At 39.5% G+C, this 13,642-nt stretch overlaps 1 protein-coding gene across 2 annotated transcripts in view; it reads right to left on the bottom strand.

Moving 5' to 3' along the window:
- The window catches only part of LOC105225748 (uncharacterized), a 357,778-nt gene that overhangs the window by 178,739 nt on the left and 165,397 nt on the right, over positions 1-13,642 (bottom strand). For both annotated transcript variants that reach the window (XM_049449564.1, XM_049449565.1), the window contains exon 4: positions 10,105-10,158. The gene's annotated coding sequence lies outside the window, so the exon portion shown is untranslated. The remainder of the gene's footprint in view (positions 1-10,104; positions 10,159-13,642) is intronic.

Raw genomic sequence — 13,642 nt, 5'->3', positions numbered from 1 at the left:
ATTGGAGAAGTTAATCTGTAAACGTCTGGAACGTCACCTAGAAGGAGAGCTGCCTGGCTTGTCTGAAAACCAATTTGGTTTCCGAAGACATCGATCCACTATGGACGCAGTCGGGAAATTGACGGACATCGCGGCCAAGGCCATAGAGGGAACCAGGTGGATGCATGGCGATAAAAAGTATTGTGCAGTTGTCACACTTGACGTCAAAAATGCTTTTAATTCTGCATCCTGGCCACATATAATTAGGGCTTTAGAGGCAAGGAAGACTCCGGGATATCTACTAAGGATAATCAGTAGCTATCTATCTGATAGACTGCTACTGTACGACGCCGATGCAGGTTCAAAAAGCTACGTCGTGACAGATGGAGTACCGCAGAGATCCATATTGGGTCCGTTATTATGGAATGTACTATACGACGGTGTATTAGCCTACCGCTGCCAAAAGATGCTCCAATAATTGGCTATGCCGACGACAATGCTGTGACTATCGTTGCGAAAGAGCTCTCTCAAATACAAAACTCCTGTAATGCGACCACAGCTAAAATTAAGGATTGGCTCACGGAAACTAAGCTGCAGCTGGCCGGAGAAAAGACCGAAGCGGTGCTTATCACGAGCAGGAAAAAATTAGAAACGGTAACCTTAAATATCGATGGATACAACGTTACAACGCAAAACTCTCTGAGATACCTTGGCGTTATGATTGACGCGAGATTGAATTTCAAAGCACATGTTGAAAAGGCCTGTAATAAGGCAGCTACTGTTACAGCGGCCCTGTCAAGAATTATGGCTAACACTGGCGGCCCTAGTCAAAGTAGGAGAGCCCTACTAGCTAAAGTGAGTCAGTCAACACTGATGTATGCGGCCCCTATATGGGAAAAAGCACTGCGCCAAAAAACAAATGCCAATAAGGCAAAAGCAGTGACCAGGCTATGCGCCATCAGAGTGGCCTGTGCATTCAGAACGGTCTCACATGAAGCGGCCGGTATCATATCTGGTCTTATGCCTCCGGACCTAATGGCCTCAGAGCTATGTAGAGCATACCTAAAGTCTAAAGAAATGAATAGGCGTTTAACAGCTGAAGAGCGAAAAAAGGAGAGACAGGTTAGCCTCGAAGAGTGGCAAAGACAATGGAACGCGGCAGAAAAAGGAAGATGGACGCACAGGCTCATTAAAAACGTATCAGCTTGGATTGAGAGACAGCATGGGGAGACAGACTTTTATCTCACGCAATTCTTGACAGGCCATGGCTGTTTCAGGGAATACCTGTACAGATTCGGCCACGACGATGACACAAAATGTTCGTTCTGCAGCAGTGCCAACGAAAACGCCGAGCATATCTTTTTCTTCTGCTCGAGATACGTAATGGAGAGAACTACCATCGAAGAAATAACAAATCAAAGGATGACGCCTGACAACATTATAAGCCACATGCTGCAATCGAAGGTGGTATGGGCAAAAATGAAAGAGTGGGCCGCAATAGCGATCCATGAACTCAGGATAAGAGAACGACAGCGAAGAAGCCTGAGAGCAGCTGAATAACTACGAAAGGAGTTTTTGAAGAGGCATTCTTGCCCAGCTTGGTCCTGCGAAGTAATACCTAACGGCGGTCCCGCAGGGCCAAATACCAGCTACTGCAGCCGGAGTTAAGGATTTAGTACGTAGGCATACTGTTCCGCAAGTCCAGTAAAGTTAGATAATGCTAATTGGGGGTGATCCCGAAAGAAGTGTATGTTTAGCGGGCAATATGAATCGTACAAGCTGCCCGTCTAAGGCAGTATCTTCTGGAAGATTCCCCCTCCGACACAAAAAAAAAAAAAAAAAAAAAATTGAAGAATTTATGTTGCTGCATTTACACGGCTGAATGTGTGTGTGTGCTTGCGTGCATGTGCGGATGTGCGAATGAGTAGCATATAAGCAGGCGCATAAACTTGCAAAAAATATGGTGGGACCACATACTGGTGGAAAAAAGTCCATTTAGAAAATTAACGAAGAGTACCAACTGGTTAGAGCTGCTAGTGCCAATGCCACAGTAGCAATAGCAACAACAACAACAGTAACTGAAATGAATTGCAAGTACTTGCAACTATGCGAGAGTGTAAATGTTGCACGCACACAAGCCCATGAAAAAGCGCTGTACAATTTGGGTAAAAGCAGCGAATTGCAAGCGGCCACAATGGCGGTTGGACAGCGACGACCCCAGAGCATATATGTCTATATGCCTAAGTGCAGCATTTACGCAAAGGGTGTGGCAACATGAGGGCGTGCAGCCAGCTGAAGACCTAAAGTTTGGTAGCTAAAGTACATGTGTGCGAACGCATTGTTTGTAAGCGCCGCTGCTGTTATATGTGTGAGTGTGCGTAGATATGTGTAAGTTGGCCTTGTTGGCGCACGCCTGAAACTATGCAACATTTAAAGGGGCTACCATAGGGCAACGCAAGTATGCCACGCCGTAATGTGAGGCAAGTAAAAGCGAGGGTGTCCAAATATGTGTGTAATGAAGTAGCCGACAGCGTGGCGTGCATCCGCAGCGCGTTAAATAGTGATGTGAGAACGTTTTTATGCCGTTTTTAAATACAGGTCGCGTTGGGGCATGCTTTGTGCCGCTAGAGCGCGACTTGTTACTTCCAACGCAGCGCAAGTGCTATTACAATGAAGAAGAGTCGTGGGTGGCTTAGGTGAAAGCAGGTGGTAGGTGTGTGTGGCAACAATGACGTCTTCATTAGCGAGGTGTGTTTTGACTTATATACCAGATATTTTTTGGTTTGCGCAATGATCCAATTGTAATCTTTAAACATGTTTACATAATACAAATTTTCTCAGGTTAGATTTAGATAGTAAATGAAAACTATACTTGCTCTGTTTGGGTGAAAAATAAAAGCTTTAAGATAGGCGATTCCATAGAGCCTTGGAGTTTTCTCAAAAACTCTGTTTTGTCTTCTGTATTCTGGTTCGGAGTTTCTTTGTACATAAGGAAGTGAGTGGCGTAAATGATTTTATGTTGGGTAATTTTTATACGCTATATTAAATTCGCCAAAAAGTCAGAAAAGCCTTAAAGTCTATACTATACATAAATAATCAGCATGGCGAGCCGAGCAGTTTTAGTCACGTCCAGCTGTCTTACTGTCTGCATATACACAAATTAGTCCCTCAGTTTTTGAGAAATCAATCTGAAATTTTGCACATCTCATTTCCTTTTCAAGAAGCTGAGAAGAAGAGGTTGCAAAAGAAACGCTTGACAACGTAGCTATGTTTACTATATTCATTATTGCTGATTGCGATTCATAGGTTTATGAATATGACATCAAAACTGTATATTGGTGAATAGCGTTCCAGAAATCCGAAAATCAAAAATCCGCGTGAAATTCGATCAAAAAACGAAGAGATGCTAATCATTTTTTAGTCACCTTGGTGTGAGTCACCCTGAGTACGTTCTACAGGGTAAAACGGGAAATAAGAAATACTACTGTTCTATGTTGTTTATGTGTGGGGACAGTTTGTGCACATACGGGCAAAAAAGGCATGAATTTTTCAGCACGCTCATATGACGTCACATTCTAAAACCATTACACTAGTTTGCAGTCATTTTGCGAATGTATTGTTAGAAGCTGACTTGCTAATTTTGGGTTGCTAAAACCGATAAATATAGTAAAGTTAGACTCATCTCTCAGCCAACATATTCGGCTCACTGTGACCTTTTTCTGTTTTCTATAGTAAAACATCTTCTTCACACCAAGAGTCCACTGAAGCCATTGGAAGTGCTTCGCGGAAGACTTTGAAGGCCATGATCGGGAGCAGATTTGTCAGTGTAGATTGAATAAAATATATATATGTGTTACTTTGAACAGCTTATATCTCAATTGAGTACTTGAAAGTGAAGCATTTACTGTTTCGGCTAGGAAGAATTAGTAAAGAATATTTCAAAAAATTCCATTGAGGCATGACAAGTTTTGAGCGGCAACATACAAGTAACAGAAAACTTCATTTTTTTACGTTAACCAAGAGGGAGGTACTTCATTATTCAATGGCAAATTGTGTAGTCTGTTCGGAGGAACTTTTGAAAACGCTCTTCGCAAATCCACTTTCCATATATACGAACCATTTTTCCAAACTGCATAGATTATTCTCTTTCATTTATTTATTTCCTCCATGTTTTCTTTGAGCCGTATAAATTTCAATAAAACATCAATATTTGATATTTTAGAGCATTTTTCAACTAATGCTTTCTTCATGCGATCTCAGTTCTGATTATTATTATGGAACCACCGGTAAATATTAGACAAATATCTAATATAACTTTCAAACTTTGAGAAACGCTGAAATCTGCATTTTATGCGCGAACCCGCATGTACCAAGAGAGACCATAAACCACCAATCCGTATTGGTCAACTCAAGTCAACCCTACGATTAATGGCCAAATTTTGGCTCACAAATAAACTTGCAACATCAAATGGCAAAAAACTAATGAAAAGCAGACATTTTAAACTGTAAATACACATATGTGTGATGTTGCAAATACACATATCAAGTTGGCGCAGGAATTTACGACTGTGTGTGCATATAAAAGCGGGCGTCGGTGCTTGAGGTCCAATGTAAACGCTGTCGCTGATAGTTAGAATGTATACGCCGAGCACACCAACACTGCAAGTGCAGTACTTGCCACAAGTGGCAACCATAACGACACACACACACACATATGTGAGTGCGTGTGCTTGCATAACTGTCTGCGTTTGCTTACACACAGCGCAAGTTGCATTTTAATTTAATGGCGCAGTCACATCTTCATACATATATATACATATATAAATATACAAATACACATACAAGCAAAGGCAATCTTGCCGCAGCCACTGCAATCAGCTACAATCACACACACAACCACAAAGCGGTTGAATCTGCAATATATTTTTTTATTTCTTTTTTGCTGTTGTTGCCTTTTTTTCATTTTGTGGCAACAACGGCCAACATATGTGGCAACATAGCGGCAACTTACAATTTTCCACTGAACGTCATTAACATACACATATAAAAATAACACATTTATGGCTGGGAATATGAGTCTGCACATTCAACAACAACAATTACAACAACGTGTAAGGGAGTGGCAGTCACCAAACTCATTTCATGCAATGCGACTCGAGCCAAGCTGAGTGTCACACAGCACCACGGCTTATTGTCAGCATAACTTGCAGATCCCGGCAGCTTCTTGCCCCATTTGGCCACTTCAGCGACGAGGGGCAACAAAAATTTACATACGCAATTTCGACATCCACGCTCCTATCCGTCCGTCCGTCCGTTCGTATGACTGCCGTGGTGGTTGTGCGGCATTGCGTTGCGCGTTGCCGCTGACAAAAAAAAGCGCCAAATGTGATGTAAAAATGCATGATAAAATTACATAACAAAAAGTTGAAAGCAAAAAATATTTAAATTTGAATTTAAAAAGCGATACGCTACGCAACAACAACAAGCAGGCATATACGTCCGTATATATTTACATATGTGGCATGCAGCACGTAAGCTCGCGGGCCTGTTGTTGCAGCTGTGTGTGTGCGTTTATTGTAGATTTGCACAAAACGGTAGTTGCTTTTGTCAATGAGCGGCAGCCGAACGCTGCGCCCTGCCTTGCCTTACTTGCGCCGGCCACTCCATTTCCACTTTCATGCAACCATAAACTGCACTTCCTTATGCGGCCATAAAAATCAAACACAAATTGCTGGCAGGCAAATTCAATGTTGTTGTTGTTACTAAAAAAAGCTGAATGCATAACTAAAGAAATATGTAGCAAGGACTTACTGAACTGGTTACCCCATAAGCCGAAATGCAAAAATTTTACCCGAAACTGGCACTTGGGGCAAGTTCAAAATGAACTTTTTGTGTAGCTTGAGTTTTACATAGCAAGCCTCGATGAAATCGCACTTGCTATTAGAAGCACCAATGAAATGCCAACAAAATGTGCCGTTACTAAACTCAGATAGACCAGAAGTTAGTTTTGACTTCGTCACAAGTGCCGTCTTCAGCATGAAATTTGACCTATTAGCTGCTTTATAACCAAAAGAAGATTCAAGTTAGGTTGAGCAGGAACTTAAGAGTAGAATATATCAGTTATGGAATGAATGAAGATCCCAATTAAGTGAAGTCGAATCGAATCGAAACGGATTCTTCTTAACTGAAACCAATTATAATTTCATAAACTATTTCAGCTCTGATGGAGCCAGTTCGCAAAAATTTGCTCGATGAAACCATATATTTCGCGTGAACGAAAAATAGCTTTCTTAAGATTCCTCAATACATTAAGTTTTCATTATGTCTAGAGTTCTGAAACGGAATAGTTGGTATTCGCGAGAGCTTGGCCACGATTAACTGCTATTATTTCCTGCACTTTCACAAGCTCCTGTTGGCTCAAAGTGGATCGTAAGTGCTCTACCCTCTCGGTATGGCTTAACTTTCCCTAATTATAGAGATTCAAACTGATTATTGTCCCATCGGCGTCTACGCAGGTGTGTTGAGCATCTTACCCAAAGCCAGTTTGTAGAAGCTGTTTGCAAGAAGATGAGAAAGAAACATCTCAACACATTCCTCTTGACTCTCCCTTCATTGCTAGGTCAAGTCTTAAGCAGCTCAGACCTTCAGAATACCCACTTAGCTAATGGTTGTATAAAAAGTGCCTAAGCTTTAAGGCACTTTGTCGACTAGCTGACTTACAGAAGTTCTAAAGAGTTTTAGTAGTCTAACTGCGGTGGACATCTTTAGTACCTGCCTTGAACTTAACCTAACCGAACATTAATGTAGAGTTACGAGGTGTGTTCAAAAAGTATCGCAAATAGTAGCTGACAGTTTTCTTCGATTGCATGGGCGTGGTGCATCATGAGTTCTTGCCACAGGGAAGAACGGTCAATAAGGAATATTACCTGCATGTTATGCGCAATTCGCGCGAAGCAATCCACCAGAAATGCCCGGATTTGTAAATGAATAAATAAATAATTTTTGAAAAAACACAAAATTCGCGATACTTTTTGAACACACCTCGTATTAGATCTGACAGACAGTCTCTATCCACCTTGCAAATTAAAGGGCTCTCTCTGCGTACGCGAAAAAGGTTTGTCATAATTGTGCTTGAATTTGAAAAGTGGTACTTTTCCCATTGAAATCGTCAGAGTTGTTTGAAACGCTTGTCGATCCTTTAATAGTGCACCGAATCAACAACAGTGACCCCTAACTAAATGTTCCGTCGTTCTAGGTAGCAGGAAACTTATGTTTAGTGAAAACATTTCTTTGTTTTCAAGTGACTCAAATAAAATTCTCTTAAAATTCAGATGGAGTTAGGTTGAGGAGCAAACTGTAGAAACCTTCAGTTCATAGATAACATTAAAAGTTACAGATAGGAACTATAGAAGAAAGTATTAATAATGTTTTGTACTTTGGATTAATAAATAGATCTATTGTGTCCACTCCAAAAATGCAAAGGCTCTCCTAACCCTATAGATAAAGTCCAATATACTGCTAAGGGCTAGCGAAGCGATGTGATCTCTATTTGGAAACATGGATCCAAGGGCCTTCAACCTGCATCTGCAGACCCTATTCTAACACAGCGCTCCACAGTTTGTACTTTTGTACCTCTCTCTAATTGCTCTGAAAATATCGTTCACATTTTAAAGCGTTCGATTCGAATCAACTTCGAGCTATTTACAAACCACTTTGGTTGCCTGGGTAACTCTGGAAATATTTTCACACTCATTTACTTATATAATCATTTCCTCTTATAAACTTTTGTGCATATATACCGTATAACGTCCACACATAGTGTTGAGTGCTAGAGTTCCGCTTCCACTTGAATAAGCTGACAATTCACTCAAGCAAGTAAGTGGGCGAACGAGCGACACTTTCTTGCACGCAAGCCTGTGCGCCTAAATGCATGCAGATCAAAGATGCGTGCACACACACACATGTTGACACAACACTATACGTACAACTTCATAAAATCCATGTATGAATTACAAAAGACTTGTAAAATTTGAAATTTAGCTAAAAGCACACACTTATAAAAATATATATGTGTATGTATGTATGTATGTTTGTAAATGATAATTCTACATATATGCTAAATTTGCTGGCATTTACTGCCAAAAAAGCAACGCAACAGCAAAATCTCACTCGAAATTTGTAACGGATTTATCGAAATTTCTGCTCGTGAAATTTCATGCAAGCCAACTGCCATAAGCACACGCTTATATTATATTATATAACATTTATATGTACACATGTGGCATGTATGTGCATTTGTTGGTGTAGCATCGACAAAATGGTGCTTGTATGGCATATTGCGCAATCCAGCTTTGCTCTTATGAATATTTCATATTTTTCATGATTGAACTCTTCAGCAGCACTCGATTACAGTAAATCATACCGATGTGGCATATAGTATAACGGGTAGTAACATAGCCAATTTAATGATGATACAAACATGCAAGTGCACACAACTACTCAAATAAATAAATGTTTATATATTTCTAAATATATGTACATAGCTAGTTATTAACTGCCATGCTTAGCGTATGGATATTGGAAAGTTGTTCGAGGCATATTGTTATTCCAGGAAATCAGGTGGCAATACGGGGATTAATATTTTCGTTGGTGAGTCATTTCCCAGAATTGCTTTCATTTTCGTTCGTTCAGCACAAAAATTTATAACTTTTCCAAAATAAATAATGAAATACTATTTAAATATTGGATCGCATCTCGTACATGAATGTGAACCTTTTACAAAAATATTTCTGTTTTTGTTTGGCAACTACATTTAATTAATTTGTATATAAAATCCTACCTCTATTTTCCAGCTGCGGAAATTAACATTTTATTGAAATTGGTTGCAGTTTTGTTATCAAACTTATAAGCTACGTTGGAGCTAATATTTACATTATGATTATGTAAATTTTACTTAAAAGAAAGAGGATTTATTTTGGATTTTTAAATTTCATTTTGTTTAATATAACAATTCATGTCCCCGTAGAGCTTATACAGTTCCTGGCTTTATCTTCTTCGATATTCATCGCTCACGGGGACGACTCTAAAGATCTTATAAAGAACGGTTTTCACGAAATCTCCAGTGTTTTCTTATCTCATATAGTCATCGTCCATGTTTCTGGAGAATTATTTCTGTTCGTCGAGAGAGGGATTTGCGTCTCACTTGGCCACCGATCGCAACGTAGCACCTGTTGACAAGAGCTCTTCTACGATTTGCTTAAATTATTGGTGGAATTTATTGTGGTTGCGAGATATAAAAGTCCTTAACTGTTTCAAATGTATAACTTTCATCACGCAAATAATCTTGCTGTGTGGCCTAACCTCATTCGCTTCCTTTTTACGCTGAGAAAGCCTGCCCTTACGGCTCTCTCGTTAAGGCTTGCGATTACCCTAGCGGCTCAGAGAGGCTCTTCTCAGTTTTGTCGAAGCTGATGTTTGCACTCTGCGTCTTCTGCATAAATATTTGAATTTCGCAGGAATACCAAATTTTGGAATAGCGTCGAAGAGGTTGTTGGTGCGGGTTCTTCTTCATCTGTTGCAGTAACCGATTTCGCTACTTAGCAGTATCGAGCAATGTTGCCTCTAAAATTTCGAATGTACTCATACTCTGTCTACCTGTTGCAGTTTTCCATTCCTATCTTTACTGAAGATCGGACTTAGAACCATTTTTTGTTTTTACTTCTGATTAAATAAAGGGCCGGACTATAGCTTATATACTAAAGTGCTGCGATATTGGTGGTTTCGACAAAAGAGCAGCTTCTTGGTGAGGAAAAGACGTGTACAAAGTATCAAATCGGTATCTCGCAAGCTAAAGGGCTGGTACACATAAATACAGATCAGACAAACAGACGTTTATGCATAAATATTTACATATTCAATAGAGGCTCCAACGTTTCCTTATGGGTGCAACAAACTCTGGGGCAAAATTAATCTACTCTCATGATGTAAAAAAAATTTATGTGAGAGGTGAAAAATTAAATATTTATCTCTTAAAATGTTCCCTTCAGAAGAGTCACGCCCTTCCTTTGTATTCTTCTGTGACATTTTAGCTTAAAAATATGAATTATAAAGCCTTTTCGCACTCACCAATTAATCTTTAAAGGGAGCGAACCTTCAGTTGATCCTTTTCAGCGCCAAAATCTGCAATTAAAATCAAATATGTGATTAATTTTTGTTGCTATTAATTTTGTTTCTGCTTTCAAGTTTGCTATTTTTGTAGGGACAATGAAAAAATGATTCAGTAGAATTTTAATGTTATGCTAAGAATGCAAATTTCCATTAAAGCAACCACTTGGGAGAGTTTATGCCGCAGAGTGCTCAGACAGCTAGCCGCACTTAAGGATTGTCAGCACTCATAAAATAAACACTATTCGCAATGATTCAAATCTTAACCAACAATTCGAAGCCATTCATTTTCTAAAGCAACCGCCGCGGGTCCCCTCCCCCATTCCAACGCGCAGCGAGAGATTTGTGCGCGTCGAAATGCGAGTAGCATTTGTACAATTGAAGTGTTGGAATTTATTTAATGCTGTCATTTGCATCTTTTCCTGCGCATTTATGAATTCACAATGATGACAACAACAGCAAATACAACAATAACAACTATTATTCAGCATAACACAATTGCAAAATCAACACAAGAAAAGCGGCTGGAGGCGGCGAAAAGAGAGTGTTGCATAGAAGTGAATGAACGGTAGAGGGGAGGATGTAAGAAAAGCGCAAAAATACGCCAAAACTCCCGTTAGTTATTTTGCACGCTGTCAATCGCTCAGTGCCAGCCAAATTCCCGCACATGCACAAACACACTCACATAAAGCATATTCGAGGCATTGGAATTCATGATGGGGATATCGCAAAATCAAATTCAAATTCAATGCACAATGCCGAATGCCACTGAAGTGGCGCTGCAGGGTATAAGGGTTATGAGCAGTGGAAATCTTCTTGAAGATGCCACACTGTCTTCCACCAGTAGCTATGTACGAAGTAAGGATCGCACAGCTCGAGTTAAATTTAGCGCAATAATGAGAATGAGAGGAATTTGCATGCAGTGTCAGTGCCGAACATTTGCCCAACTACATATAACTGCGTACACCCCTCCCCTTGCGCCAACTTACTTCACCAACAGTTGAGATGTCTTAATGCATTCATATTCCGGCCGTTAGCCGAGAAAACGAAAGGAAAGAGACGAAAGAAAAAAATACATCAAACTATACAGCGAAAGAACAATAAAGGCAAAGTGTGAAAAAATGTCTTATCAAAAAATTTAAGATTCATATCCTGAAGCGCCCTCGGTGTCAAAAATACGGTGAGTGAATTCCCTAAGGGTAGGCTATATGGGCGCTGGGCGCATTTCGTTGCTTTTGGCGAGCAGCAAGTTGGGTTGCTCTTGGCTGCTGAAGTGTCATAATTGCTTGTGTGTGTGTTTGTAAGGCAACTGTTCCAAAAGGTTAAGGCCTCACCTTTTGGTGTCGACAAAAGGGCTCTCGCCATGTGTATTGAATTTCAAAAAAGAACCAAAAGTCTTCAAGTGCCACAAATAATTTATTTTGCTACCTGAAAGTGCCACCTAAATGAATAAAGAAAGGGTTCGGAAAAAAATTAAAAGTGGAAATAAATCACTTTCGCTGCGCCACCTTTGCGTTTAAAGTAAAATTAGCTTTAACCAACGCTTAACGGTGCAAAAGCACTTAGGAACTTAAAACGCTGTGGAAGATGAAATAATTGGTTCAATCAACTTCCGTGGGGAAACCTGGTCAATCGTTGTGAGCTTTGTGCTAACAGAATTCTAAATGCATATGAGAAGGAACTAAAGGAGTTTAGATCACCGATCTGCTAGCTTTCTTATCTCATGATCACTGTGTTTGAAAATTATGTTGAGAGTCGCTTTTTCTTTTAGGGTCACTTATGTCCCCAAAAATGGTTTGAGAAAATTTTTACTTAAACTTTGCCAATATATAATACATTTAGTCATAAATCAACGGTATATATTTGAACCCAAAAGTGATTAAAATATATCTATAATCTGATTTTTCAGAGCTGAAGCCTGACACCAACTCCAAAAATTTCAACTTTAATTTAATAACCAGAAGCAATATATCTAACGTATGAGACCGAGGCAGTTTTGAGCTGGTAGTATATAATTTTCTTTTCTTCAAAACATCGTAGAAGTGATGTTAACTCATAACTCTATCACAAATTCGTTTATGCTTTGAAGAAGGTTGTTAAATTTTGTTCTTCTTTTTATTGAATTCAATAAAATTTGGGTAGCAATTATCATTGAAGTTGAACTTTTCTCTTATCTCCATTAAAATTCAGCTTTGAAGAGGATGAAGTATTTTCTTTATTAGTTCCTTAGGATCAATAAAAGTTTAGATGTCAACTATCATCCTCGGCTTCTCAAGATTATATTCTGAAAAGTTTTTAAGCTACGAAGTAGTAAGTGCAAAAGTAGATAGCTAAAATAGATCGACAAGTTTTTAGACAAAAATTAGGGATAGTTGTTCAGTGAAAATTTGCGAATTTTTTTCAAATATTTTAAACTCGAAAAAAAAGATCCTCCTTGAAGCAAAATGTTCCTCTACTAAATACAAAATGTGCGCTGGGTATAAAAAAGAGTTGAGCGAAATCCAACCAAAAATATTTATTGCCCCCACTGCGAGTTCAAGAGCAGTTCTTTTGCATAAATTGCTGCTTGGATGGCAAAATTTTCTTTTGATAAAAGAAAACATAAATTCCAATCTCGGCGTATACTAAATATTGAAAATTCCTAACTTATCAAACATTTTTACAAACTTTTTTTTTCTAATTTTATTTTTATTATTTTATTTCGCTGGCGTTGCATGCAAATGAGTTTGGAGTGTCACCGCGCTAATATTATAATTTCAAACCGTAGCATAGGAAAAAAAAAAATAATAAAAAACGATTTCAAAATTATTTGCAGCGTTAACTTTGAGTGTTAGAAGTGGTGAGGGCATTGCTGTGACCCCTAAAAAGTACTTAACGCGTTAATAAGCAAATGCAATTCCTCACACCACATCGAAGTCGCAAGAAATAGCATAAAATCTGATGCCGCAGCATAAACACACCAATCTGCAGCAGGAAAAGGTATTTAAAAGAAAAATAAATATAATAAAAATTGTTAGCGGAAAGCTATTTTGCGCGTGGTCAACGTCAAATCATTCGCAGCGCGCAACAAAATTTGAATAAAAATGGAATTACGTAAGCCTCCACACTGCGATTTTGTTGCAAACACCTACCCGCACCTTGCCACAATTTCAATTTCGCTGCTGCTATTGTCAGCTGAAGTGCGGAGCCCATACTACAGGCGGGTGTCCGCGTGTTTATGGGCGCTCGCTCGCGCGTTGGCTATAAAAATTGACGAACTGTGAAAGCGGCAAGCGTCGCAACGCCGCAGTTGACAGTTAAGTATACGCACAACGCGCACTGAAACAACCGAACACATAGAGCTCGCTCGATACAGCGCCGAAAGACGCTCGTATGCTAGACGTGCCGGTGAGTGGCAACTCCGTGACAGGTACTTGTAAGTGTAAATTTGTTGCACGTCACTCGTGGCAGCCATATTTTAATTGAATTGCTCGTTTGCGTCGTCAGTCGTTCGCGCGCT

The sequence above is a fragment of the Bactrocera dorsalis genome, chromosome 2 (assembly GCF_023373825.1).
Source record: "Bactrocera dorsalis isolate Fly_Bdor chromosome 2, ASM2337382v1, whole genome shotgun sequence".
Lineage (NCBI taxonomy): Eukaryota > Metazoa > Arthropoda > Insecta > Diptera > Tephritidae > Bactrocera > Bactrocera dorsalis.
This window is presented reverse-complemented; position numbering and strand designations above follow the sequence as displayed.